We start from the raw sequence: 24,074 nt of genomic DNA, 5'->3' as shown, positions 1-24,074 counted from the left end.
AGAGGAGCAAGGCTCAGGGTGCCACCCCGTCACAGGCATTTTTTAAGAAAAATCCTTTCCTTAGGATTTTCCCTCCTGAGAAGCTGAGAGGCCTCAGGAACAAAATGTAAACAATGGTTATCTGCTGCTGTGGAATGCAACAGGTGCATCTGGGATTGGTCCATGTTGGATGTTTGTAATTAATGGCCAATCACAGTCAGCTGTCAGACTCTCTGTCCGAGCCCCAGGCCTTTGTTATCATTCTTTGCTATTCTATTCTTAGCCAGCCTTCTGGTGAAATCCTTTCTTCTATTCTTTTAGTATAGTTTTAATGTAATATATATCATAAAATAATAAATCAGCCTTCTGAAACATGGAGTCAGATCCTCGTCTCTTCCCTCATCCTCAGACCCCTGTGAACACCGTCACACATCCTGCACAGCCCTGGCTGTGCTCTGCTGCCCTGGCATTGCCCCAGCGTTATCCACTGCCACCATGGGTCTGTTCTGGTGCCACAGGGGTGCTGCCACCCTCGGTGGTGGCACAGGACCCTGGCAGCCATTCCTGCTCTGCAAGCAAGGCAGCTTTGGGAGGATCCAGCACTGACCTGCAAGGATGGAGGGTAACACACACACACACAGACACACACACAGACACAGACACACACAGACAGAGACACACACACACACACACACACACACACACACAGACACACAAACACACACACACACACACAGACAAGGGCCCTCAGGCAGCACAGCAGGGGTGGCACCATTCACACCTGGCCACCACCCTGTCCTCAGAGCAAGGTGGGACTGAGTGACAGCTGACATGGCACTGCTCTGCCACAACCATACAGCTTCCCTGGGTGGGGACAGCTCCTCTCACCGTGCTGCTGGAGCCAGCAGAGCCTGCCATGGGTGTGAGCAGCCAGCACAGCACCCGGCACCCCTGCCCTCAGCAGCAGCCACGCTCCGTGTCCCACTGATGTCACACGGGGAGGAAGGACAGCTCATGACGCAGTGGATGCCAGCAGAGCCAGCCATGACACGCTATTTCCTGTCCTGGAGGAGCACAGAAGCCATAAGTCAGCAGGAATGCTCCTTGCACTGATGCCAGGCAGATTTATGGCAGCACAGGCACTGCTGTGCTGGTGCAGCATCCCCTGCCACAGCTGTGCCAGGAGCAGTGCCCAGTGCCAGTGTGTCCCTGGGCAGCACCCTGCCACTGCTCACCCAGCACTGCAGGGGACACCCAGCGCCTCATCCAGGCTTCCAGGCAGCTGGGGACCCGTGCTCTGCCCTGCTGGAGCAGCAGAGGGGATGCTGGACTGAGCAGACAGACAGACAGACAGACAGCCAGCCCATCTGCTCCTGACAGCCTGGCTGTCCCTGCACCTGGGATCCTGAGCTGCAGGGCAGCCCCAGCCCTGCAGGATGGCCCTGTCCTCCCTCCTCCTGCTGTCACAGCCCCTCTCTGGGCACCTTCCAGCTCAGCCTGTCTGCAGACAGCCTCGTGCAGCTCTGGCACACATCAGGAGTGTCACAGGTAACCTGGTGTCCCCTGCCCAGGTGCCGTGTGCTGCCCTGGGCTGGGTGCCCACCCTGCAGCAGGGAGGAGCCCAGCCCACAGCACAACACAGAGGAGCTGCCAAGTTCCCATTCTCCACTTCCAGGGTGAAATATCTGCCTGAGGATCAGGACTTTGCTCATTTGGACCATGACAGCCATTGCCTCTTGAAATCCACCTCTGGATTTGAGTGTCCCAATGACACACCCAGCAGTTTATTCCCATGCACAGGGAGAGATGGAGCTCGCCCCCAGTCTCAGCAGGCAGGTCTTCTCTTCCACAGAAAGCTCTTTGTGGCCTCTGCACTCCTGCAAGGTCAGTAATTGCTCACAACCATGTGTCTGTCAGATTTGTTTTTGATCACCAAAAAACCCAATTCCTCCTTATCTCCCTTGCCATCCTGAGCTGACACCGCCTGAGAAGAGGCACAAAGTTGAATTCACAGACAAGGTAAGAAAAGCCAGAAGTCTCCTGCTTGCAGAGCCACAGCAAACAGCACAGGCACCTCAGAGCTCCCCTGTGACACCAGTAATCCACCTGCAGCAAGCTCAGCTCCTGACTTCTCTCTGTTAGCTCTGACTCTCTTACTCCTTCCCAAAATCAAGCAACCTGAACTCTGCTGGGGGCAAGGGGCTTGCTGGAGGTGCCAGTTCAGGACTAACCTCAGTTTGTACCCACTGCACGTGGAACAAGGCTGGGCTCCACTGCTCTGCCCTGCTGGGGACCAAGGGACAGCTGGCAGTGCCTGCCCTCTCCTCCTTCCCATCCAACACCCCACAGGCTGCTCCTCCTCCTTCCTTCTCCCCAGAATTCCAGCCCCTGCTTCAGCCCAAGGAGCTGATGTGGAACCTGAACGTGGAACCTTAACAGAGGCAGCACAACATGCATGGAACCTCTGCATGGCTGCACACCAGAGACTGCTCATGGAGACTGGGCACATCTGTCAGGAGGCACTGGAGGTCCAGCCTCCAACGTGGGCAAACTGGACTTGTTCCCAGCTGTCTGTCACACCCCAGACACGCTCACTGCCAAAGGAAGGGCTTAGCTTTGGGCATCAGAGCTCAAATCCCGGTGAGCACTGCCCATGGCATCTCTCCTCCCTTGGGCTCAGCTTTCTGAGAGGTCAGAAGCACTGCTGGCCTCTCCCACAGCATCAGCTGGCCACAGGGACATGTGCCAGCACTCCTTGCCATGCTTTTGGTGATGGGGATGAAGGCAGAGACCCTGCTTGCCTGCTCCTGTGACCACAGAGTTTTGTGCACATGAACCCCCGAGCTGCCCACACACCACCCATCTCCCCAGCCTGTGTTTTCACTACCCTCAGGACAAACAGCTCTGGCATCCAGGCAGTAAAATCCCCCACTGTTGTACTGGAACTTTTCCAGGCACCATCATGGTTCTCTGGAGATGTTCAGGGATTTTTGCTGCCAGTGCACTTAGGGACACTCACCACTTACATGACAAGAAGCCACTAGATCCCTCCCAGAGCCCAACCAGAGTGTAGGGCTGGTATCTGTGCTTGCTCCTGGGATGGAGGATGCTTGCATGGGGCTGGAGAGCAACCAGCCATGGTAGGAACCTCCCAGACACCACTCCAGGCCTTCCCCAGAGAGACCTGGGTCCAAGCCAGCAGCTGGGGGGAGGGATGTGACAGCCAAGGCAGATGTGACACTGATGGCAGCTCCTGGTCTGTGGTGGTGTTTGCAGGGGTCTTAGGATGAGGGAAGAGACAAGGATCTGACTCCATGTTTCAGAAGGCTGATTTATTATTTTATGATATATATTATATTAAAACTATACTAAAAGAATAGAAGAAAGGATTTCATCAGAAGGCTGGCTAAGAATAGAAAAAGAAAGAATGATAACAAAGCTTCTGTCTCAGAGAGTCTGAGCCAGCAGACTGTGATTGGCCATTAATTAGAAACATCCAACATGGGCCAATCACAGATGCACCTGTTGCATTCCACAGCAGCAGATAACCATTGTTTACATTTTGTTCCTGAGCCCTCTCAGCTTCTCAGGAGGAAAGATCCTAAGGAAAGGATTTTTCATAAAAAATCCTTTTTTAATGGATTCTGTGACATTGGTCCACGTCCCACCAGCACCACACCAGCCTCCAGGGCTCTGAGCAGCAGCAGCAGCAGCATTTCCAGCTTGTCCTTGTGAAGGAATGGAGGAAACAATCTCCAAAGTGCTCCATGGGTAGGGACACATTGCTCCAAGTGCCTGTGGACACTGATTTCCCACTGCTCTCCCCACCTGAAGGCAGCACTGGCTGGTAACTCCCAGCACTGAGCAGTCCCTGTGGGAATGCCCCCATTACAGCCCAGAGGGTGCCAGCAACGGCCAAGTGAAGAGAAGGGCATGGATGCTCCAAGGCGCTGCTGACCATGGTGGAAGTGGGCACAGGATTCAAGGGAGCTCTGAAATATTGGAAATAAAGAGAGGCAGAGCAAGGAAATATGACCTGAAAGAAGCAGTTAAGCTTCTAGAGAGGAAATACATGGCACGGATTGAGGCTGGATATCTGCACAGGCAGCCAGACCCACCTGATGCACCCAGTGCCTGTCCCAGGTGAGCAGAGCACTGGTGCAGGCTGTGACACAGCTGAGCAATGCTCACAGAAGGTGCCAAAGCTGGATGGAGGCCCCAGACACAAACCCTTTGGGGCAGGGACTACACCTTTTACCCCCTCCCCATCTTCCCCAGCTGAAGATCTGGCAGGACAGCAACACCCTGCATGCCATGGCAGCAGAGGGGAACCAGAGCCGTGGCTGTGCCAGCCTTTCCAGCACTTGTGGCACTACTGATGGCAGAAGGACATTGGTGACACCACACCAGCTGCCCTTCGAGGCTGCTCCTTTCCATAACTCCAATTAACACCACAAACCTCTATCAGGAGTCTGAGCTGCTTGGAAACTGCTTGCTGCAGCGACTGACAGCTGCTGCCAGGAGGGCTCAATGCCAGCCCACTCCCCAGGGCTGCCACCACAGGTGCTGGTGGAACAGCCCTGCCCCGTTCCCTGGCACGTGCCAGCAGCCAGGGGGATCCAGGGATGAGCTGGGAGCAGCTCTGCCACGCGCCAGGGACGAGAGAGCCTGGGAAAGGCTCGAGGGCTGCGAGGCTTCGGTTTAGGACTTGGAGATCCCACAGCTAAGGCTTCAAAATGTTCCCAGCCCGAGGGTAATGGAGAGTTTCCAGAAAAACATTCATGGAAAAAACGTGCTCAGCCTCACAAGATTTATTTGGCCAGATCTGGACGTTGAATTCGATCATAAAGAAGTCAGAGAGAGGGTTTTGCTTTATGGACAAAGTATTGGTGTGGGCTTAATGGTGAAGTCACTGAGACCCCCATAATACTCTATGAATAATCAGGTATCTCTTCCAATTTATAGTGTACCATAAAGTGCTGCTACAGTTTTGGAGACAGTACTTTTTGTTACACTATAGCAATGACAAAAAGCATATTTTACTCTAGGAATGGCAGTCTAAGTATATTTATCCACTGGCCAGAATTCTGTGGTACACTTTCCTATCTAATGGCTGCACAAACATACATACATCCCAGATTTATACCCAGATTTTCCATACTTTGCTTTGAAATTTGCATAATATGCGAAAATTCCTGTATAAAATGGAGAAGAGCATGGAGCAGCTCCTGCCAAACCAGCCACTGGAATTCAGCACTTCTCTGTCTCACACTGCTTGTGTTTCCCCACAGTGACAGCACCCTGGGGATCCTGGAGCTGCCTTGGGGATCCCCCCTTTAGCTCAGCATTCCCTGGGAGAAGGAAAGCTGAAGGGGAGGAGGATGAGGACCCCAGTGCAGGAATCCCCACGAGAAGAACGTGAGGGGAGCAGGTTCTGCCAGTGCTGGTGGAAGCCATCTCCAACACCATCATCCCACCTGACAGCTTCCTCCATCGCCCCAGTGAAGCACTGCCTTTTCTTCTGGAGAAAAAATGTTGTGGAATTACAAGTCTGATTGATATGAATATGTAACAACGCTGCTTTATTAATAGCAGCTGCATTATCAGTTTGCTCCCTGCTATTGGCAGGAGATCTGGGACAATATGTGGTTTGAACACTAAAGAGAAATGCAGCCTGCAAAGGCAGCGAGATCATTTCCTTCCTTTTCCCCTGGAGCTGGCCAGGGTGACAGGGATGCATCCATGGCTCTTCCTGCCTGGGATGGCTCCAGTGTGCATGGTCCTGGACACACATCCACAGCCATCTGCACAAGGATTTGTGCTCAGTGCCCCCAGCACAGGCAGCAGACACCCCTCCAAGCCAGGGACCACCAGAGGCAGCTTTAACCTCTGCAAATTGAGGTCACTTGGTGCAGAGCATCATGCAAATCTCCCTGGCACGGGTAATAAACTCCCCTGGCAGTTCGCTTGCCTTACTCCCCCCATCACCACCCTGGAGGCATTAATGAAAACAAGATTACAAAGGAGATTGGATTGGACATATATCTGGTGCGCTATTTTAGCTGTAAATTATGCCAGCTTCATAAAACCCCAACTGTTCTTTCCTGAGATCCTGCATAGATTGGCTGGCTAAGATCAAGCAAGCGGCGCTCGCCGCGGGCAGGCACTGCCTAGAAAAACGCTGAGAGGCTCCAAACAGGAGCAGGATCTTACAGTGCTGCATATCCACACGCATTTACACACATGGAAACACGGGCATGACAGCCAAGAACTTCTCATGCCCACTGATCAGCTAAAAGGACACAGCCAGAGGTCTTACAAGCCCCTGCTGTAGGGGCTCGCCAGGCTTTGGTGAGCTGACCCTACAGATCATCTGTGCTGTTTCACTGTGATCACACTGCTGACACCTCTCTCAGCTTTAGGTAATCCCAGGAGGGAGCAGAACATCAGGCAGCACGGTCCAAAGCAAGGCTGGACGCCAGGTATGGGACATGGGGCTCTGTCTCAGAGTGGGAGTTAGAACATGAGGTGAGGTGAGCAAGGCTGGCTCTGTGGCAGCCACAGGGCTCCCAGCCCCAGGCTGGGCAATAGGGCTCTGCAGCACCAGGGCAAAACTGCCCCAGCCTGAACTTTGCCACAGCAAAGCCAGCAGGAGGCTTTGCAATTCTTCTCACGAGCATCACTGTAGCTTGGCCGTGCTCCACGACCCTGGAGGACAGAGCAGCCAGGGCTGAGCTGCTCCAGGGAGAGCAGTGGTGCTGCACAGGAGGAAGGACACAGCTCTGCTCACACCCTGCTCCAGTCCCTGCCCTCTCCTGGCTCCATGCTAGGAAGGCACGGGCAGCGCAGGAGCCTTGGCAAACAGGGACTTGAGCAGTGAACCATGCATGACCTGGCTGCTGCAGGCACTCTGCCACCTCTGAGGGACAAGGGCCACTCTGAGCCCTGAGGGGACAAAGCCCCACAGCCCATGGGAGCCCTCCTCCACCCACTGCCCATTACCTGGAGGGAGACAGCTCCAGAGCAGCTGCACACCTTGCCTTTCCTGCCACACTCCCATGGCCCCACCTGGGACACAGAGCTCGGCCAGGTGCCACCACACTCCCCACACGTGCCAGCTCACAGCCTGCACTGCCAGCCCAGAGCTGGACACAAGGCAATGCCCTCCCTGGCAGGATGGGTCTCATCCATCCTCCTCTCCAGCCAGTTCCTCCTCTCCTCTAGTTCCTCTACAGCAGAGTGAATTTTGCACATCTTTCCCAAGACTCCACATGAAGAATCCCTGCAGGGTCAGTGACCTTTGAGGAGACCACTCAATTTGTGGGCAGACACCTGCACATCTTCTCCAAAGGCAGAGTCCAGAAGCCTCCCTGCAACCAGAGGCAAAGCAAGCTGGCAGAACCTGCATCACAATGTGTCAGGAAGAAAGGGACACACGTTCAAGAGTGGTCAAGGCAGCACAATAATGCTGGGCAAGTGTGAAAGGCCCATAACCAAAGACCCTGGGGTGCCTCTGCAATGGAGAGCTGCATCTTCCTCACATGGACTCACACGTGTGTCCCCACCTGCAGCAAACCCTCTCTGCACGTTCCTCTGTGCCATTCACCACCAGGAGCTGGCAAGGACCTGCCTGTGTGTGCATGCATCTATTGATACAAACCCAGGCTTCCTGGGCAATCAATAATGCTATTTAAGAGATAAGTTTTGCTATTGACTGGCTGTTGAGCCCAGCTCTTGCTTAATTTGAAAGAGAGGAAGGATGACGAGGGAGCTCTGAAGTGTTCCCAACGTCACCAGGCATCCATGTGCATGCTCAGGCTGTGCAGGCAGGGATGGAAGGGTCAGGGATGGAAGGGTCAGGGATGGAAGGGACAGGGATGGAGGTATGGCCAGGCAGAAGCACAGTGGTTTTTTCACAGTGGAGGATCTGTGCACTCTCAGGGAGAAAAGGCCCATCTGTGAATGTGTGTGAGCACTCGCAGTACCGAGCAAAAATCAAATCTGGGCAGGCTGTTCCCTCAGTGCAGCTGGGGTTCCACCACATTTGAGGCTCCTCTACCACCCCACAGCCAGCCATGGTGCTCTGATCATCTCTTCAAGTGGCATGGAAGATATTCTTGACTGTCAGGTCCTCCAAGGTGGCTCCTGGCCATTATGTCTGTCCTGGCTGTAGAAATCTGCTCTGGCACATGCAGAGCTCTCTCCCCAGCTCTCTCTCCATTTTCAGGGAAGACAGCTCCCACCATAACAGGTGAGAGCAGAGGATGGGCAGAGCTCACTCAGCCTCACAGAAGGCTGTGCAGCAGCCATCCCTCTCTTCCCTGTGGAGGACAGCCAGCCACAAGGATTAATATCCAGCCAGATCAGAGATTTCCAGCCCTCCAAGAAGCAGGGAGCTGCACACACCCCCAGAAGGAGCCACAGAAGAAGAAAGACTCTGTTTTAGGTGGATCAAGTGGGAAAAGGTGTGTCCTTCAACAAGCCAGTGCCCAAGGCCACTGCTTGGATGAGCAGCATGACTTGATGGTGCCATTTTTCCTTCCACTCTCCCAAGTGCTTCTCCCTGGTGTGGGTCCATGTCTCTGTCCCCTGCTTTCAAAGCTGGAGCAGCCCAGCAGCCTGGGGAGGGCACACCCAAACAAGCCCTGGTGATGGAGCAAAAGGCCCCCTTATTTCATCTCCTCTCCCTCCTGCCATTGCAGCCTCTGAGACATCACCCAGGGATGTCCTGGCACAGGAAGGTGGCATCAAAAAGCATCTCCTCTGTCCTGGCAGGGGAAGGTGGCATCAAAAAGCATCTCAGCCCTGGCAGGTTTGTGCTGTTTCCTGCCCCATGGTAGGAGAGATGGGAGCAGCCTTGGTGCCCCAGTGGTGATGGGGGTTCATTCTGTGGAAGACCCTCAGATGATCTGAGCCTTGCTCCAGGCTAGAGACTCCTCAAGGCAGCACCCAACTTTACCTTTATCTAAACACTTTTTTCATCACCAAACCACAGAGCCTGAGTGCTGGAGCTGCCCTGGCAAAGGGCACAGAACTCATGGGCATGAATCAGGAGAGAGGCTTGCTCCTGACATCGTGGGAGGGAGGAAGGACCAGTGCAAAGGCAAAGCTGAGGACTGGAGGCTTTGTCCTTCCGTGCCAGGGTGCAGCCACCAAGCAAATGACAAAAGCATCTTCCTGCTGTCCTGGGGCTGGCATTGGGGGTAAAATCCCAGCTCTGCAGATCCATGGGCAGGTCCCAGAGCTCTGCTCAGCCCCAGCACTGCAGGTCAGCTCCCAGGAGCTCGGGTGGTGAACATGAAGGTGGCTGCTGCAAACAGCATCTTCCCTCTCTCAGGGACCTTTCCTGTGCTAGACAGGGCTTCAGTTCCAGTCCAAAGCTCAGACTGCCTTGGTCTGAGGCAGAAATGAGCTCCAAGGCTCTCTGCAACCTCACTGCTGTTACCTGCAAACCTGTGCCTGCCCTCCCGCCTTAGGAAGATTGAGGTCCCTGCCCACCCTAATACATGTGGCACCTCTTCCCTTGCCCAGCCTTGTCTCCAGCCCTGCACCCCTTGGTTTGCAGAAGGAACCAGGCCTGAGTCGACTTCTGTGCTCTCCACACCTGCCCCTGTGCCAAGGGGATGTGGGTTTGCATCTGCTCCATGGCTCCATCCTTGAGAAGTGATCCCGATTCCCTTGAGCTGCCGAGTGAGCTGCTGGCAGCAGCACTGGCCCCCTGGGACCTCACAGCAGGACCAGCCCCATCAGCTGGGGCTGCAGCAGGGACAGCCCTTGGTGGCAGCAGTGCTGAAGCCCCGGGAAGGGGCAGGCACGCTCCAGCTGTGGGACACTGCTGGCCCAGCGCTGTCCATGGTAGAGCACCCCACCAGCAGCACCCTGAGCCCCCTCACGGCTGGTCCTGCAGCAAGGCTGAAGTTGTGCCTCCCAGGCAGAGCTGCAGCACCGTGGCTGTTGCCATGCCAATCAAGTGGGCAGCTGGCAGGTTGAACTGTCAATCCAGGAGAGCAGCCACGCTCCCCACCCATGCCAGGGTGTCCCAGGGCGCTGATTTCCCCCACAGGCTCCTGCAGCAGCATCACAGAGCCCGAGGAGCTCAGCCTGCTCCAGCACCAGGCACTCCTCCGTGCAGGCAGAGCACCCAGAGCCAGTCCCAGCACCCCAAAGCCCAGCTCCAGCCAGGAGCTGTGGACACACAGGAGCAAAGGTTGTCCTGGTGGCTGAGAGGGAACAGCCACAGTGCAAGGAGACGGCAGCAAAGGCAAGAGGAAGTTCAGCATCACGGGGGTCTCAGCCAGCAGCCAGAGTGGGAGGCTGCAGGCTCAGCACAGGCTGGAGCTCCAAGGCACAGGAAATGGCCACAGGAGATGTCAAAGCCAAAAACACCCCAATTTATTATGAAAAAAGCCGGGATGCTGTTTTGTTTGCTGCTCAGGTACAGCAGGAACTCCTGACTGCAGGACAACATGGATGCCAGCAGCTCGTGGATGGGCATGGAGGGATGCTAAACCCGGGGAGCATCCTGCCAGGGTCTGTGCCCAGAGCAGGGGCAGTGCCAGCCCTCCCTGCACTCAGCACCTCCCTCCTCACAAAGGTGGGCCACAGGCTCAGCTTGCCTTGGGCTTCACCCAGAGCCACTCTGCCCTCGAGGCAGTCTCATGGCAGCAGAGGTTCTCACACACAAGAACATCCCAGCTTTTTTCTCCTCCGCCTTTCCTTTGTGGGCACGGGGAAACTGAGGCACGGGAAGGCTGAAGGCGGCACACAGCCCTCCGGTTGTCATCAGAGAAGAGAAAGGTGAGAATGCTTTCAAACTGCACTTCCTCAAAAGCAAGCCACGTCTCTCTACCAGTTCTGCTGCCGACAAGGAGGAAAACTCATCCCATCCAAATTGCTCTAAAATAGGAAAACGAGGAAAAACAACCAAACCCAAACAAGCCTCAAGCCAGAAGCCAAGTGCGTTTGTCTCTGTTCTTTCAGCTCAATCAGCCGCACTTCACGATGGCAACTGCCATGATACCAGACTAATAGCGGGAACACTGTCACCCAGGAGCACGCCAAGGTGACCCGAGGGGGAACTGGTGGAGCTCCCTGCCCCGAGCCCACTTTCTGTGCTCAGCCTTCCCCGCTATGGGGGAAAAGCAATCTCAGGTATGTCCGGCTGCACCGATCCGCTCCAGCCCCTGCGGCCACATTCCTCCTGCCGCGCATCCCGGCGGCTGCACCGAGCCAGGGCCGCCGAGGCGGCGGCAGGGACACGGGGCAGGAACGGGGGGACCCCATCACCAGCACCCCGGCCCCGGCAGAAGGCCACAGGCACATCCCCAGCGGACCCCGCGGAGGACGAGACAGAGCTCCGCGCCGGCGATGGCTCCGGGCACCCCGCGCCCGGGAGCGGGCATCCCTTGCGGGAGCACCGGCACCGAGCAGGTGCCGGGGAGGGGGCGGCAGCTCCCGCCGCTCGCGGTCGCCTCGGTGCCGCCGGGGCATCCCGGGCCAGCCGGCGAACTCCCCCGGCGGCGCGCAGGACCGACGGCCGTCCCCGGGCACGGCCGGCAAGGGCTCACCTGGGCTCCGCCGCCGCCGCTCCCTCAGGAAGCGCCGCGGGCTCGGCGGGCGGGCGGGCAGGGCAGGGCAGGGCTCCCGCAGCCCCCCGCCGCCGCCGCCCCCATGGCCCGCCGCGCTCAGCGCTCGGACGGGGCCCGCCGCCTCTGCTGCTGCTGCCGCCGCCCCGCGGGGCCCGCCCCCGCCATGCCGGCCCGGCCCGGCCCGGCCCGCTGCTCCGTGCCCGCGGCGGCGGCGAGCGCGGCGCGCGGCTCTGCGGGGCGAGGGCGGGCGGCGGCTCGGCGGGGCGGGGCGGGGCGGGGCGGGGCGCGGGGCGGGCGGAGGCGGGCGGGCCCCCCCGGGCCGGGGGCTGCGGAGCCCTCACGCCCCCTCCGGGAGCGGCGGGCATCGCCCCCGGGGCCCACCGCGGGCATCGCCCCCCGGGCCCCGCCGGCTGCGCACGGACGGGCACGCTCGGTGGGTACCGGGGGGCCGGACACCGCAGGAGCCCCTCGCCCACCGCCTCACGCCCCGGCCCAGCCGCGGCATCGCGCCGGTGTCCCCCGCCGGGTGTCCCCGCTCCGGCACCGCAGAGCCCGCACATCCCGCGCCCCTTCCCGCAGCCCGGTGCCTTCCCCAGCCTGCCCGGCCGCGGCTCCTTCCCCGGGCAGCTCCGGTCTGGGGCGGCCACCGGCCTGCCCAGCGAGCCCCGCTGCATGGGGCACTGCTCTTCGGATGCCGCTTGCCATGTTGCCATCGGATCGCTAAACATCATGAAACCCTCCTGCAGTGCCTCGTTAGGTTTCTTGTTAATTACCTTTAGACATTATGTGTGGTGTGCAAACATTGTCACCTCACTCTTCGTCCCCCTGTTCCAAAGGCAGGGGATTGTCTGCCTGCCTGTCCATAGGTAACTCCATGGTAACCACTCTCCCAGTCTTGGCGGGGAAAAAATCAACAAAACCTCTTAAGGAAACTACATTATCAATGCATGAAAGGAGGCTTGTGTGCATTTCTTCCAAATAGATTGAGAAGCAAGGGCTGGGAGGTAGGTTACCATGGAATTGAGGAATTCAAGTGCACTATTAGCTGGCTAACATACTCAAGAAAGAATAATTTGCAAGCCACGAATTCCTCCTTTGAAAATATGACTGACTTCCATCATATGACTTTCCACATCTTCCCATTCTATTCTTTATCAGAGCTTCAAGCAACTCATTTGCTCTGTACAGAAGTTGGACTTGGATGTAGTTTCCTGCTCTAAGCTTTGACAGGAATTGCAGTCACAATTGCTGCCTCCCATCTCCATGATCTCAGAGCTATCCCAGGAGCAGGGCACCCAACCCCAGGCTCAGTAACTCCACCTGCTCCTTCTCCACAGCCCGTAGGGAAATCCTGCCTGGCCCTGGCAATCCCTTGCTCTCTATCTCATCAGTATTTTCCAAAAGCATTTTCTGACATTTCAGTTTAGGAAATGTTCTTTACATTTATCTGCTACTGGAAAGGGCAGAGTATGTGAATTTTCTAACATTGCTCATGGCAGATCCTGATGTAAAGGGATTAATTCTGGTTTATGTGATGCCTTAATGTCAGAGCTCTTTGCAGCCACAGAAACACAAGAATCCAGCAGAGCACTGGCTGCCTTTCTTCTAATCACCTGGAATAGTCTTCATTATATGTTCTTATGCTTTTAGCATGTCACACCTTAAAACTTGTCTCAACCCAAATTTATATCCTCTCCTGTTTTCCCTGTTTGATACAGCATGCACCTTTTAAGGTTGGCTGTTGACATCTATTTGACTCATTCACATATCTATTTTAAACCTGTTTGCATTTGCTGGCCCTTTACAGATACAGCTATGGATTTTAAAAGACTGTTTCCAGAATGAAGATTGAGAAGATATAGCAAAGCTCAAATGCTTTTCTAGATTTCAATATCAGAATTTTTTCCCCAAAATAAAACGCCCTTCTCCCTGCATGTCTGTACATGAAGACAGCCCCCTCAAAACATAACCTATTCCTTGCAGAGTTTGAGGATTTGTTTGTTTGTGCCCAATTGCTTATATACACCTGTCAGATTTTCTTTCTTTATGTTTGGATGCTGGTATAAAGCCTGCTTAAAGGCAGGAGGCAAGTGTCTCTGAGCAGCAGTATCATCTGCGAGAGTTTTACTCTTTCAGCTGCGATTTTGGCAAAGCTTCCTTATTTTTTCATAGCTTATTTGCCAGACAACTGTTCTGCAGTTGGTGTTGGGTGAGAGTTGGGAAGCAGTGGGAAACTGTAACATGAACAACTTGCTCCCTATCCTGTGTGCTTCCTGTGAGGGAAACACAAATTTATTTCTCTTCCCTGGGCACCTTTGTGGTTATGTGCTGCCCTCTTCAAATGTTTTAAGGCTCCCTACCTGCTGCAGTTAATTCAGAGACAGTTCTCTGGCATCTCCTGATCTCACAATGCCATCGCCACAGGCCTCCCTCCCTCCCGTGGGTGCCGTGGGCTTGCCCTGCCCCTTGCTCATGTGTCACAGACATATTTTATGAAAAATCCTTTTGCCAGGATTTTTCTCCTGAAAAGCTGAGAAGCCTCAGAAGAAAAGAAAAACAATAATTATCTGCTGCTGTGGAATGCAACAGGTACATCTTTGGTTGTTTCTAATTAATGGCCATTCACAATCAGCTGGGTCAGACTTTCTCAGTCATGAGCTTTTGTTATCACTTTTCTATTCCTTTCAAGCCTTCTGATGAAATCTTTTTTTCTATTATTTTAGTATAGTTTTAATATATAATTTTATTTTTATATATATCACAAAATAATAAATCAGCCTTCTGAAACATAGAGTCAAGATTCTCATCTCTTCCTCATCCTGGGACCCCTGTGAACACCACCACACTCACGTCCCCAGCTCTGTGCTGCAGGATGGGACAAAGGCTGCTGGCTTTGCACTGCACACTTGCCACTCTCCACGCTGCTGCTCCCTGCTGGATTAGCCCCTTGGCAATCAGCTGTTTGCTGCTTTCCCCCTGGGACTGCTGCTGTCCTGCCATGACAAGGTGAGAGCTTCAGTGCAGCAGCACTGGGAGAAGCTCAGGTGAGAGCCTGCTGGGGCTTCTGGCAGTCAGCAAGAGCAGCAGGATGGAGGTGAGACCAATACACCCAAGTACACCACAGAGCTCATGGAAAGCAAGAAACAAACTTCCACAGGGCCCCTGTTCTCTGAAGGAATGAGCAGTGATGGCCACGCCAGTGCTGGAGGCTCAGGTAAGGGAGGATGACACCAGCATGTGGCAGAGGTGTCACGGTAAGGGAGTGTTGCAGACATCTTTCAGGAAAAATCCTTTCCTTAGGATTTTCCTCCTGAGAAGCTGAGAGGTCTCAGGAACAAAATGTAAACAATGGTTATCTGCTGCTGTGGAATGCAACAGGTGCATCTGGGATTGGTCTCATAGAGTTGTTTGTAATTAATGGCCAATCACAGTCAGCTGGCTCGGACTCTCTGTCTGAGACAGAAGCTTTATCGTTCTTTCTTTTTCTATTCTTAGCCAGCCTTGTGATGAAATCCTTTCTTCTATTCTTTTGGTATAGTTTTAATGTAATATATATCATAAAATAATAAATCAAGCCTTCTGAAATATGGAGTCAGATCCTCATCTCTTCCCTCATCCAAGAACCCCTGTGAACACCATCACAAGGGAGGATGGCACCAGCATGTGGCAGAGGTGTCATGGTAAGGGAGGATGGCACCAGCATGTGGCAGAGGTGTCATGGAGCCCATCAATACACACAGACACTGATCAAAGCAGGGATGCTGTGAGAACTCCTGCCCTGGCACAACCCTCCCTGCCCCAGGAGCAGCACCTGAAGGGAGAAGCTGGGAGCACGGGTGTCACAGTCTAAGGTGGACAGAGGAGAAAGGGCTCTGTGCATATCCGTGTTTGCTTCCTTCCCCAGGAGGAGCTGAGCAGACCCCTCCCACTCTGTCCCTGGCTCCGAGGCAGAGGGAGTAGGAGAAATCACGACTACCTGATGCCTGCCTGGCAGCTGTCATGAGGCAAGGCTGGCAGCTGCCAAGCCACCTCCCTGTCACCTGCTCAGAGCTGCACTGTCACCACAGGGCAGGACACACCTCTGACCCAGCCCAAGGCTGAAGAGCCCTCAGCCTCCAAACCTCAGAGTGCCTTTCTCCAAACCTGCGAGCTCCCTCCTTCTTCCCCAGGGTAGAAATGAGCTGCAAGACCTCTCAGTTGGATTTGGGGACCAAAATTCAACCCCAACCCTGCAGGAGCTGCAGCAGGGAGGAAATTCAAATCTACTCCCAGCTCAGAGTGAAAGCCAGCAGGTTGTTGGGGTGGTGGCTCAGAGTTCCTCCTGCTGGCTGTGGAGGGAAGGCTGTTGTGGAGTAAACATCCCATTAAGTCAAGAAAAAAAACCAAAAAGAGCTTGCAAAGCCCAGTGGGGTGGGAGGCAAACAGCTCTGTCAATGTTGAGAATGAGCAGTTTATAAAATCAACAGGCTCACCAGCTGGGAGGAGAGCAGCAGCATGAGGGAGCAGGGCTGGGAGCAATGGGGAACCACTGCCTTTTCCAAAGGGACAGGCTGGCACCTGCAATTATTTCAGTGGACATGACAGAATATCCTGAGCTGGAAGGGACCCATGAGCACCATGGAAGTTCCCCTTGGCAGGTACCAAGGAAAGCCATTTCCCTGTGATTTGCCTCCTACTTCCAGATTTTTTCCCCCACTAGGGAGGGCAAGAAAAAGTTTCCATATTCCACTCAGTTGCTGATTTTCAAGAAACCTGTTGGATATAATCTTTGGGAATCTCAGATTTAAACAGATATTGGGTTTCACCCCAAAGATGAGGGCAGCCAGGGGGGCAAACATGCCCAGGCACCCAGGGAAGTGTTGCTGAGAGTATGAGCCCCCAAATGCAGGAACCCCAAAGCCCTGGGGCAGAGTAACTGCACACCTGGGGCTCCAAGCCCAGCTCCTGCAGGGATGCAGCACCAGGAACAGCCACCCTGGAGCTGCTGTGGGTGCTGACCCACCTGGAGGTCTCAGCAGGATGGGGCTGGGAGCAGGAGAGGTGATGGATGCTGGATCTGTTCTGGCTGCAGCAGCTGAGGAGTGCCAGGGCTGGCTGGGGGAACAAGAGCTCTCCAGATAGAGAGTGGATGTGTCCATCTGCACAGAGCTGCTGGAGCTGCCACTCATCTCACCCAGCCCCTTCCAAAAGCCAGCAGCCATGGGAGTGGTGCTGGGAAGCCAAATGCCTCTGCTAATTGGACCTGTTACCATGTTTGCTTGCTTAGGTTGGGGTTTTTTTTTAATTGTGGTTTGCCTTCAAGGCTGTGGTGGGAGCCTGGGGTTAGAATCACAAAATGGTTTGGGTTGGAAGGGACCTTAAAAATCCTCGTGTTCCAACCTGTGCCAGGGCTTCAGCACACTCACAGTAAAGAGTTTATTCCTAATGTCTAACTTAACCTTGCCTTCTTTCAGCTTAGGGCCTTTACCCCTTGTGCAGTCACTTCTGGTCCTTGCCCAAAGTCCTTCCCTGGCTCTCTAGGAGCCCCTTCAGGCACTGGAAGGGGCTCTAGGGTCCCCTTGGAGCCTTTGCTTCTCCAGGCTGGATACCCCATCTCACTCAGCCTGTCCTGACAGGATGATCTGGGCCCTGCCAGGTGCTCTAACCCATGCTGGGATGCAAAACCTGGAGGGTAATGAGTTAAATAACCTTGAAGAGCAAATTCTTTTGCCCATCCCGTTCCTCCTGCCACTGACAGCATTCAGGGAATGAGGGCCATTTCTCCAGCAAAGCTTGCTTCAGGCCAGGGGCTTCCTTGGCCCAGGACAGGCATTGGCCTCTGCTCTCTCTCTCTCTCACAGGGCTTGGATTTTCTGGTCCTAAAGGAATTGGGATTTAGGATTGTGCCAAAAGGAGCTCCAGGGGTTTCTCCCCTCCTCACTCCTCCTGCTCTCTCCCAGCTGCTCAACTAGTGGTAAAACAGAAGCTGCTGGATCTTGAGGAGAGAATAAATAGCTTCAATTCAGCCATGGAAGAGAGATGGAGGCATTTGCCAGAGAGCATCTGACAGCTTGGGGAGAGCAGGCAGAGCTGGCTGTGGAGGAGCTGTGGCAATTAGGATCTGTGTTTGCACTCACTCCTTCACTCAGCACCAGAGGTTGCCATATGGAGAGCAGCCCTGTCACTGCAGCATCTCAGGGCCCTCCAGCTCACAGCCATCCCCAGGGAGCTGCTGCCCCAGCATCAACCCACAGCTGCCCCTCGGGAGCATGGTGCCAGCTCTGTCCTTGCCTGCTGCACCCTGGCACAGCCCCAGGGCACCCCCTACACCCTGCAGTACCTCAGGTGTGACAGGAGTGGCTCTGGAGCTCAGTAACCACAGCCCCAGGCTGCTCCCTCAGCAGTGATCTCCTGCACCAGGGCAGGATTGATTCACTCCCTTCTCCTGCACCCTGTCACTGCTGGAGCCAGCAGTGAAATTACACCTTCTGCTCCTCACCCCCACATCCCTCTCTGTCTCCTGGACAAACTCCACTGCCTGCTGTTATTTTTAGCTCCTGGGAACTCTGATCTTTTTCTTAATGGGACACGTGTACTATGAAACGTGCAGATCCCTGCAGCTGCAGGCTCGTGTGAGGAGCTGCCAGGCTGTCACCACCTCCCCAGGCATGGGGACAGGGGCCAGGATGGCATTGCTATGTCCCCGTGGCTCCCTTCACACCACTGGCCACGTCCAACATTTCCCTACTGTGTCAGTTCCCTGTCCTGGGATCCAGAGGGGTGGCACCACTCTGGTGGTTCCAGAGGTTGCCATATGGAGAGCAGCGCTGTCACTGCAGCATCTCAGGGCCCTCCAGCTCACAGCCATCCCCAGGGTGCTGCTGCCCCAGCATGTCCCCACAGCTGCCCCTCGGGAGCATGGTTGTGACCGTGTTCACAGGGGCCCCAGGATGAGGGAAGAGACGAGGATCTGACTCCATGTTTCAGAAGGCTTGATTTATTATTTTATGATATATATTATATTAAAACTATGCTAAAAGAATAGAAGAAAGGATTTCATCAGAAGGCTAGCTAAGGATAAAAAAAGAAAGAATGATAACAAAGGTTTGTGGCTCGGACGGAGAGTCTGAGCCAGCTGACTGTGATTGGCCATTAATTAGAAACAACCAACATGAGCCAATCACAGATGCACCAGTTGCATTCCACAGCAGCAGATAACCATTGTTTACATTTTGTTCCTGAGGCCTCTCAGCTTCTCAGGAGAAAAAATCCTAAGGAAAGGATTTTTCAGAAAATCTCATGGCTACACATGGTGCCTGCTCTGTCCCTGCCTGCTGCACCCTGGCACACCCCTGGCACCCCAGGGTCCAGCTGTGCAGGGGCAGCAGGGAGGTGCTGCAGGGGCTGATTTGGGGTATCACAAACCCCTCAGACTGAGATACAACCCCAGCCCACCATGGGTAAGCTGAGGCCCAGGACCAGGCTGCTCTTTGATAATTCTGGTTAAAATCCGGCTCCTGCAGCCCCAGGAGGGCTCTCCCCTCCAGACATGGAGCAGCAGCTCCTCTTTTCCTGCTCAGGGTTAACCAGGGATACAGGAACATTTGGGATTCCTGCACAGGGTGCTGCTGGAGTGCTCCAAGCTGCCTGAGAACAGAGCAGCTCCCTGGAAGTCTCTGGATGCTGAGCTGTGCCAGCAGGGTAGGGAGAGAAGAATACACAAACCAGCCTATTTTCTGAACTACCTAAATTAGGAGGTGGGAGTCTAATTTTAGGCACCTGGTGCTGCCCTTCAGAGCGACGAGTTAAGGACTGTGAGTCCTTCAGAGAGCACTGCCCCTCTCCTGGTGCTGCTGTGTGTCTGGGGCACCTCAGAGCCTCTGAGCTCAGCCCTGTTGCCAGCCTGGCCCATGGCAGGGCCCCTGAAGCTGCTCAGACACCCTGCAATGGACCAGGGACCCCACAAACCCTCCACAAGGGCTCCACAGCCTGTTTTGCAGCTGAGCCTGGCTGTGACTCAGCAGCAGGGGGAAGAGAGGGCTGTAAGCACAGCACATTCGCTCCGTGAGCATCTCCCAGGGCTGAGACTCCTCCAGCTGAGCTGTGCCACGGAGCTGCTGCAGCACAGCCAGGCACACCTCGTTAATGCTAATGAATTAAGTGTCCAACACCCAGCCAGGAGAGGAAAGCAGAGCTGCTGCTGGGCTGGGGGTGAAACCTGCACACAGAGATGCTCAAGGGAGGGAAGGAGATGGCAGGAGTGGGGATCTCCAGCACCCTCTGCATCCCTCCCAGCCAGGGGCAGCTGCAGCTCTGGCTCCACGACACTGGGGCAGCTCAGACCCTTCCCATGCTTTACATTCCTTCATGATCTCCTGGAAGCAGATTTTCTGCCCATAACCCAGCACAGTGCCAGAACTCCTGCTGCTGAAGGAGTCCTTCCCCTTGTCCTGTCCCACAGGACAGCCCCAGGGACACCTGTGGCCACCTCAGCACCTCGAGCGGCACAAGGAGCTCGATATCATCTCTGGCAAGACAGGAAGACAAATGGGGACAGCTGGCAGGATGCTGTGTGACAATTGTCCCTTGGAGGACACCTCCTCTGCGGCTCTGCCAGCCTGCTGCTCTCCTTCAACACTTCCCAATCATTGTAATGGAATGAAACCTTATTTACTGCCCTCACCCACCCACTGTGGGCACACAGCAGGCACCTTTCCCTCTCTGCTAACAAGAGCCCTAATGGCTCCTCTGCCACAGCACAGATCAGCCCCAAATAAATGTGAGCTCTTGGGGAAGGCTGGAAGGGGGAGCAGAGCTGGGGAAAGGGAAGGCAGGAGTGCTGAGGGGTCCAGCACTGAGCAGGGGGCAGGGAGCTGGGCAGGGTGGCACAGGGTTGATGTGATGGCACATGCAGCCGTGTGTTCAATGGCTCAGCTGGGAATGAAGGGCAGACACCAGCAGAGATGGGAAGATCACACTGCCCAGGCACAGACTCATCACACACAATGGCCATCACTGGCCATTGCTCTGGGGAAGGCTTGGCACAGCCCTGTGCCCATGCCAGGCTCTTGGGAAGCCTTGGGATGTGCTCTGTGTCTCAAGGACGTGCTGGGACACAGGGGCTCTCTGTGGCTGGGGATGCTCACTGGGCAGGAGCTCAGCACCAGGCAGATCAGGAGGGTGGGAAACGTGACAGGCAGCACTGCCTGCACCCAGGACTTCTCCTAAAATGGGACTCCTCAAAGCCTCTTCTCCCAGGATCTCAGAATCTTTTGCGGGTTGCTGTGACCCCGAGATTGTTAAAAGTCTCTTTTCCCAGCCCAGCGCTTGAAGAAGGAGTCAGAACTCTTCGTTTCTCAGTCTCAAGGTTTTTTATTGTGTCTTATCTATAAAAAAATTTTTCCTGCCCTGCTGAGGTCCATCCAGCAGGACAGTCCAGGCACTCTGCCTGCCCCAGGGCAGTGTTATGTCTTTATACTAAAAACTACATGTACAATGTTTACAATAACTTCCCAACACCTATCACCTATGTTAGACAGTGAGCTTCTACTCTAAACCAATCTGTGAGTGCCACCATCACAGCAGAAGATGGAGGCCAAGAAGAAGAAGGAGAAAGGCTGGACACACCCAGTTCCCTCCATCTTGCCTCCTGAGCCCCCATACCAAAAACCCCAAAATCTACTTTTCCACCCCATGATAACTTCACTGTTATTCTACCTAAACTGTTGTGGCTTGCTGATCTTCATCTAAGGTTGGTAATTTGCTCTATGGGTCACAATCAAGCCCACAGGTGTTCTGGGCTCTGTGCCAGGGTCTCTGAGCCCCCTGGCAGGGGTCCAAGCTGTCCTGGACAGCAGAGGGATGTTCTGGGTTCCCACACCAGGAGATGTGGTTGGAACTGCAGCAGGGGCAAAGCTGGGAAGTCCCACTCTCCCATCCATGCTCTGGTCCTATGTGGGGCCACGCTGATGAGATGGAAGAGTGGGGGTACCCAGGCACCTGTGTGTCACCACAGCAGGGGATGGGGACACACCCCACTGGAGCAGAAACACTGTGCCTTGCAAGAGCATCTCCTGCTGAACTCCTCTGAGGATCTCCTTGGACCAAATCTCCAGAGTGTCAGAAATGCAGGAACATGTCCCTAACCAGCAGCTCTGCCAGCACAGGGGACACCAGCTCTGACACAGCCTCTCCCTTGCCATGCACCAACCAAGGCTCCACTGAGAGTTTCACCGGCAGAGAACCTTCCCAACAGGAGTCAGGGTGGAAACATCCGTGCAGAGAAACACTAATGCCCTGTCAGAGGCAGCACCTCTGGCTCAGCTGTTCTGGCACAAAACTGCCCCGGAGAGGATTAGCAAATCGGTGTTCAGAGGGCAGACACACCCTGTGGCCAATCCCCAGCAGGGAGCCCCAGCCCAAGCCTGTCTGTCTGTCTGTCCCTGCTGGGTCAGTGGTTTGCCAGGGCTCATCCCGCGATCCGGGATTCAACGAGGAGCCGTCTCCGCGGGTTGCCATGGCGATGTGCAGCACTGCCACCTCCCTGCTCTGTCCCTGCGCTGGGACAGGGCCCTGCCAGCAGCGCATCTCCCTCCTCGGGGCACCTTTGGGCTCGGCGTGCCTGCTGGGACAGCTCTGGGGTGCACTGCCCACCCTCTGTCCCACCATCAGACACAAACCAGGGCTCAGGGCTGGCCTGGAGAGGGAAGGAGATGCCAGGGTGAGCCATGTGGGTTCCCTCCATTTCCCTTCTGTGCTTTTCTCATCTCCTTTCTTGCCCTGCCCAGGCCTGTGGCTGGAGCAGCTCCTCTCCCACCAGATGTGCATCAGTGGTGGCAGGAGGAGAGTGGGGTTTGCAGAGCTGGGGAAGATAAAACACTGATGCCCCAGAGAATGATTCCTCCCTCCAGCCAGCTAATTCCTCCAGGACTCCCCTCCTCGTGTGCCCCAAATCACAGACACGTTCTGCCCAGGTGTGCTCAGAGGAATGGATCCCAGCCTTGGCACTCCATGGGTGCTCTAGAGGGAGTCTGAGATGTACAGCTGCCCCGGGAGGGCTGTCCTGATGCCCCAGGGCTGGAGATGCCCTGGCCAGCAGGGAGGGCAGATCCTCATTCCCCCTCCAGGGACAGGGACAGCACCCAGCCCGAGGTGACATCCTCCTCCGACAGGTAAAACAGCCAGCCCGAGGTGACATCCTCGTCCGACAGGGACAGCACCCAGCCCGAGGTGACATCCTCCTGCCCCTCTGCCCCGGGAGGGGACACTCTGCTCCGGCAGGGATGAATTATTCAGCAGCGGTCACTCCTCCCTCTGCCGTGCTCTGCATGAATCGCATTTCACACGCACCTGAGCTGCCGCAAGGGATGTGATGGGAAATGGGGAAGCATTGGATGGGTGGAGCCGGTGCAGGACCCTCCTGTAAGGAGAGAGCAGCAGATGCTGGTGCCCAGCCTGGTGTCACCCGGTGTGTGTGCAAGAAGCTGGGCCGTCTGGGATGTCACCAGTGCCACCAGGGAGCCCCCCTGCTCAGGCTGGCCTTGCATTGCTTTTCCCTTTGCCCACCTGGCCTGTGCTGCCCTGCTCAGGGTGAACCATAAGCTCAGTGGACCTGCATCTGCTCCATGTCTTCTCATCCCTGGACCCTCTTTGCTCCCTCCCCTGCTCTGAAAATCACTTTGAGACCCCATGTGTCCCAGCATATGCCACAGTCAAGACAGCCACAATACAGAGTGCCACCATACAACTTCAGAAGGCTTCAACCCATACAATGTGACACCAAACCTCATCAGAAGGCTCCAGGTGCCTGCCCACACAGAGTGGCATCAGCTCACCTCAGAGGGTTTCAAGCATCAGCCCTGCTTGTTCTTTAGCCCAACCCTTTACCCCCCTCATGTTGATGCCCTGCCCCTGTGTGCCCTCTGCTCCCTTTGGTGGTTGCTCAGCACACCTGGGCACCCCATGGCTCATTGCTGTCAGTGCTGCTCACCTGCTGCTCACAGCTGTGCCCACTGGGGCTGGGGCTGGGCCAGCCCATCCCAGTGACCCCAAACTGTGCCCACAGCCCATCCCAGTGACCCCAAACTGTGCCTGCAGCCCCATCCCAGTGACCCCAAACTGTGCCCACAGCCCCATCCCAGTGACCCCAAACTGTGCCTGCAGCCCCATCCCAGTGACCCCAAACTGTGCCCACAGCCCCATCCCAGTGACCCCAAACTGTGCCTGCAGCCCCATCCCAGTGACCCCAAACTGTGCCTGCAGCCCCATCCCAGTGACCCCAAACTGTGCCCACAGCACAGCCCCATCCCATTGACCCCAAACTGTGCCTGCAGCCCCATCCCAGTGACCCCAAACTGTGCCTGCAGCCCCATCCCAGTGACCCCAAACTGTGCCTACACCCACGACTAAACCCCTGTGTAAGTGGCCAATGTCCATCACCCTGCAGAAGCTGTACTGCAAAATAGGGCAAAAAAGGTTTGGGCTCTGCAGCACGCTCCCAGATTGTGTGAGAAATGATTTCACAATTGT

General features: G+C 55.4%; 1 protein-coding gene across 3 annotated transcripts in view; it reads right to left on the bottom strand.

Moving 5' to 3' along the window:
- Positions 1–11,628, bottom strand: part of FRMPD3 (FERM and PDZ domain containing 3) — a 65,437-nt gene extending 53,809 nt beyond the window's left edge. For all 3 annotated transcript variants that reach the window (XM_063170365.1, XM_063170366.1, XM_063170367.1), the window contains exon 1: positions 11,547–11,628. The gene's annotated coding sequence lies outside the window, so the exon portion shown is untranslated. The remainder of the gene's footprint in view (positions 1–11,546) is intronic.
- Between the last annotated feature and the right edge of the window lie 12,446 nt (positions 11,629–24,074).

The sequence above is a fragment of the Melospiza melodia genome, chromosome 16, assembly GCF_035770615.1.
Source record: "Melospiza melodia melodia isolate bMelMel2 chromosome 16, bMelMel2.pri, whole genome shotgun sequence".
NCBI lineage: Eukaryota > Metazoa > Chordata > Aves > Passeriformes > Passerellidae > Melospiza > Melospiza melodia.
This window is presented reverse-complemented; position numbering and strand designations above follow the sequence as displayed.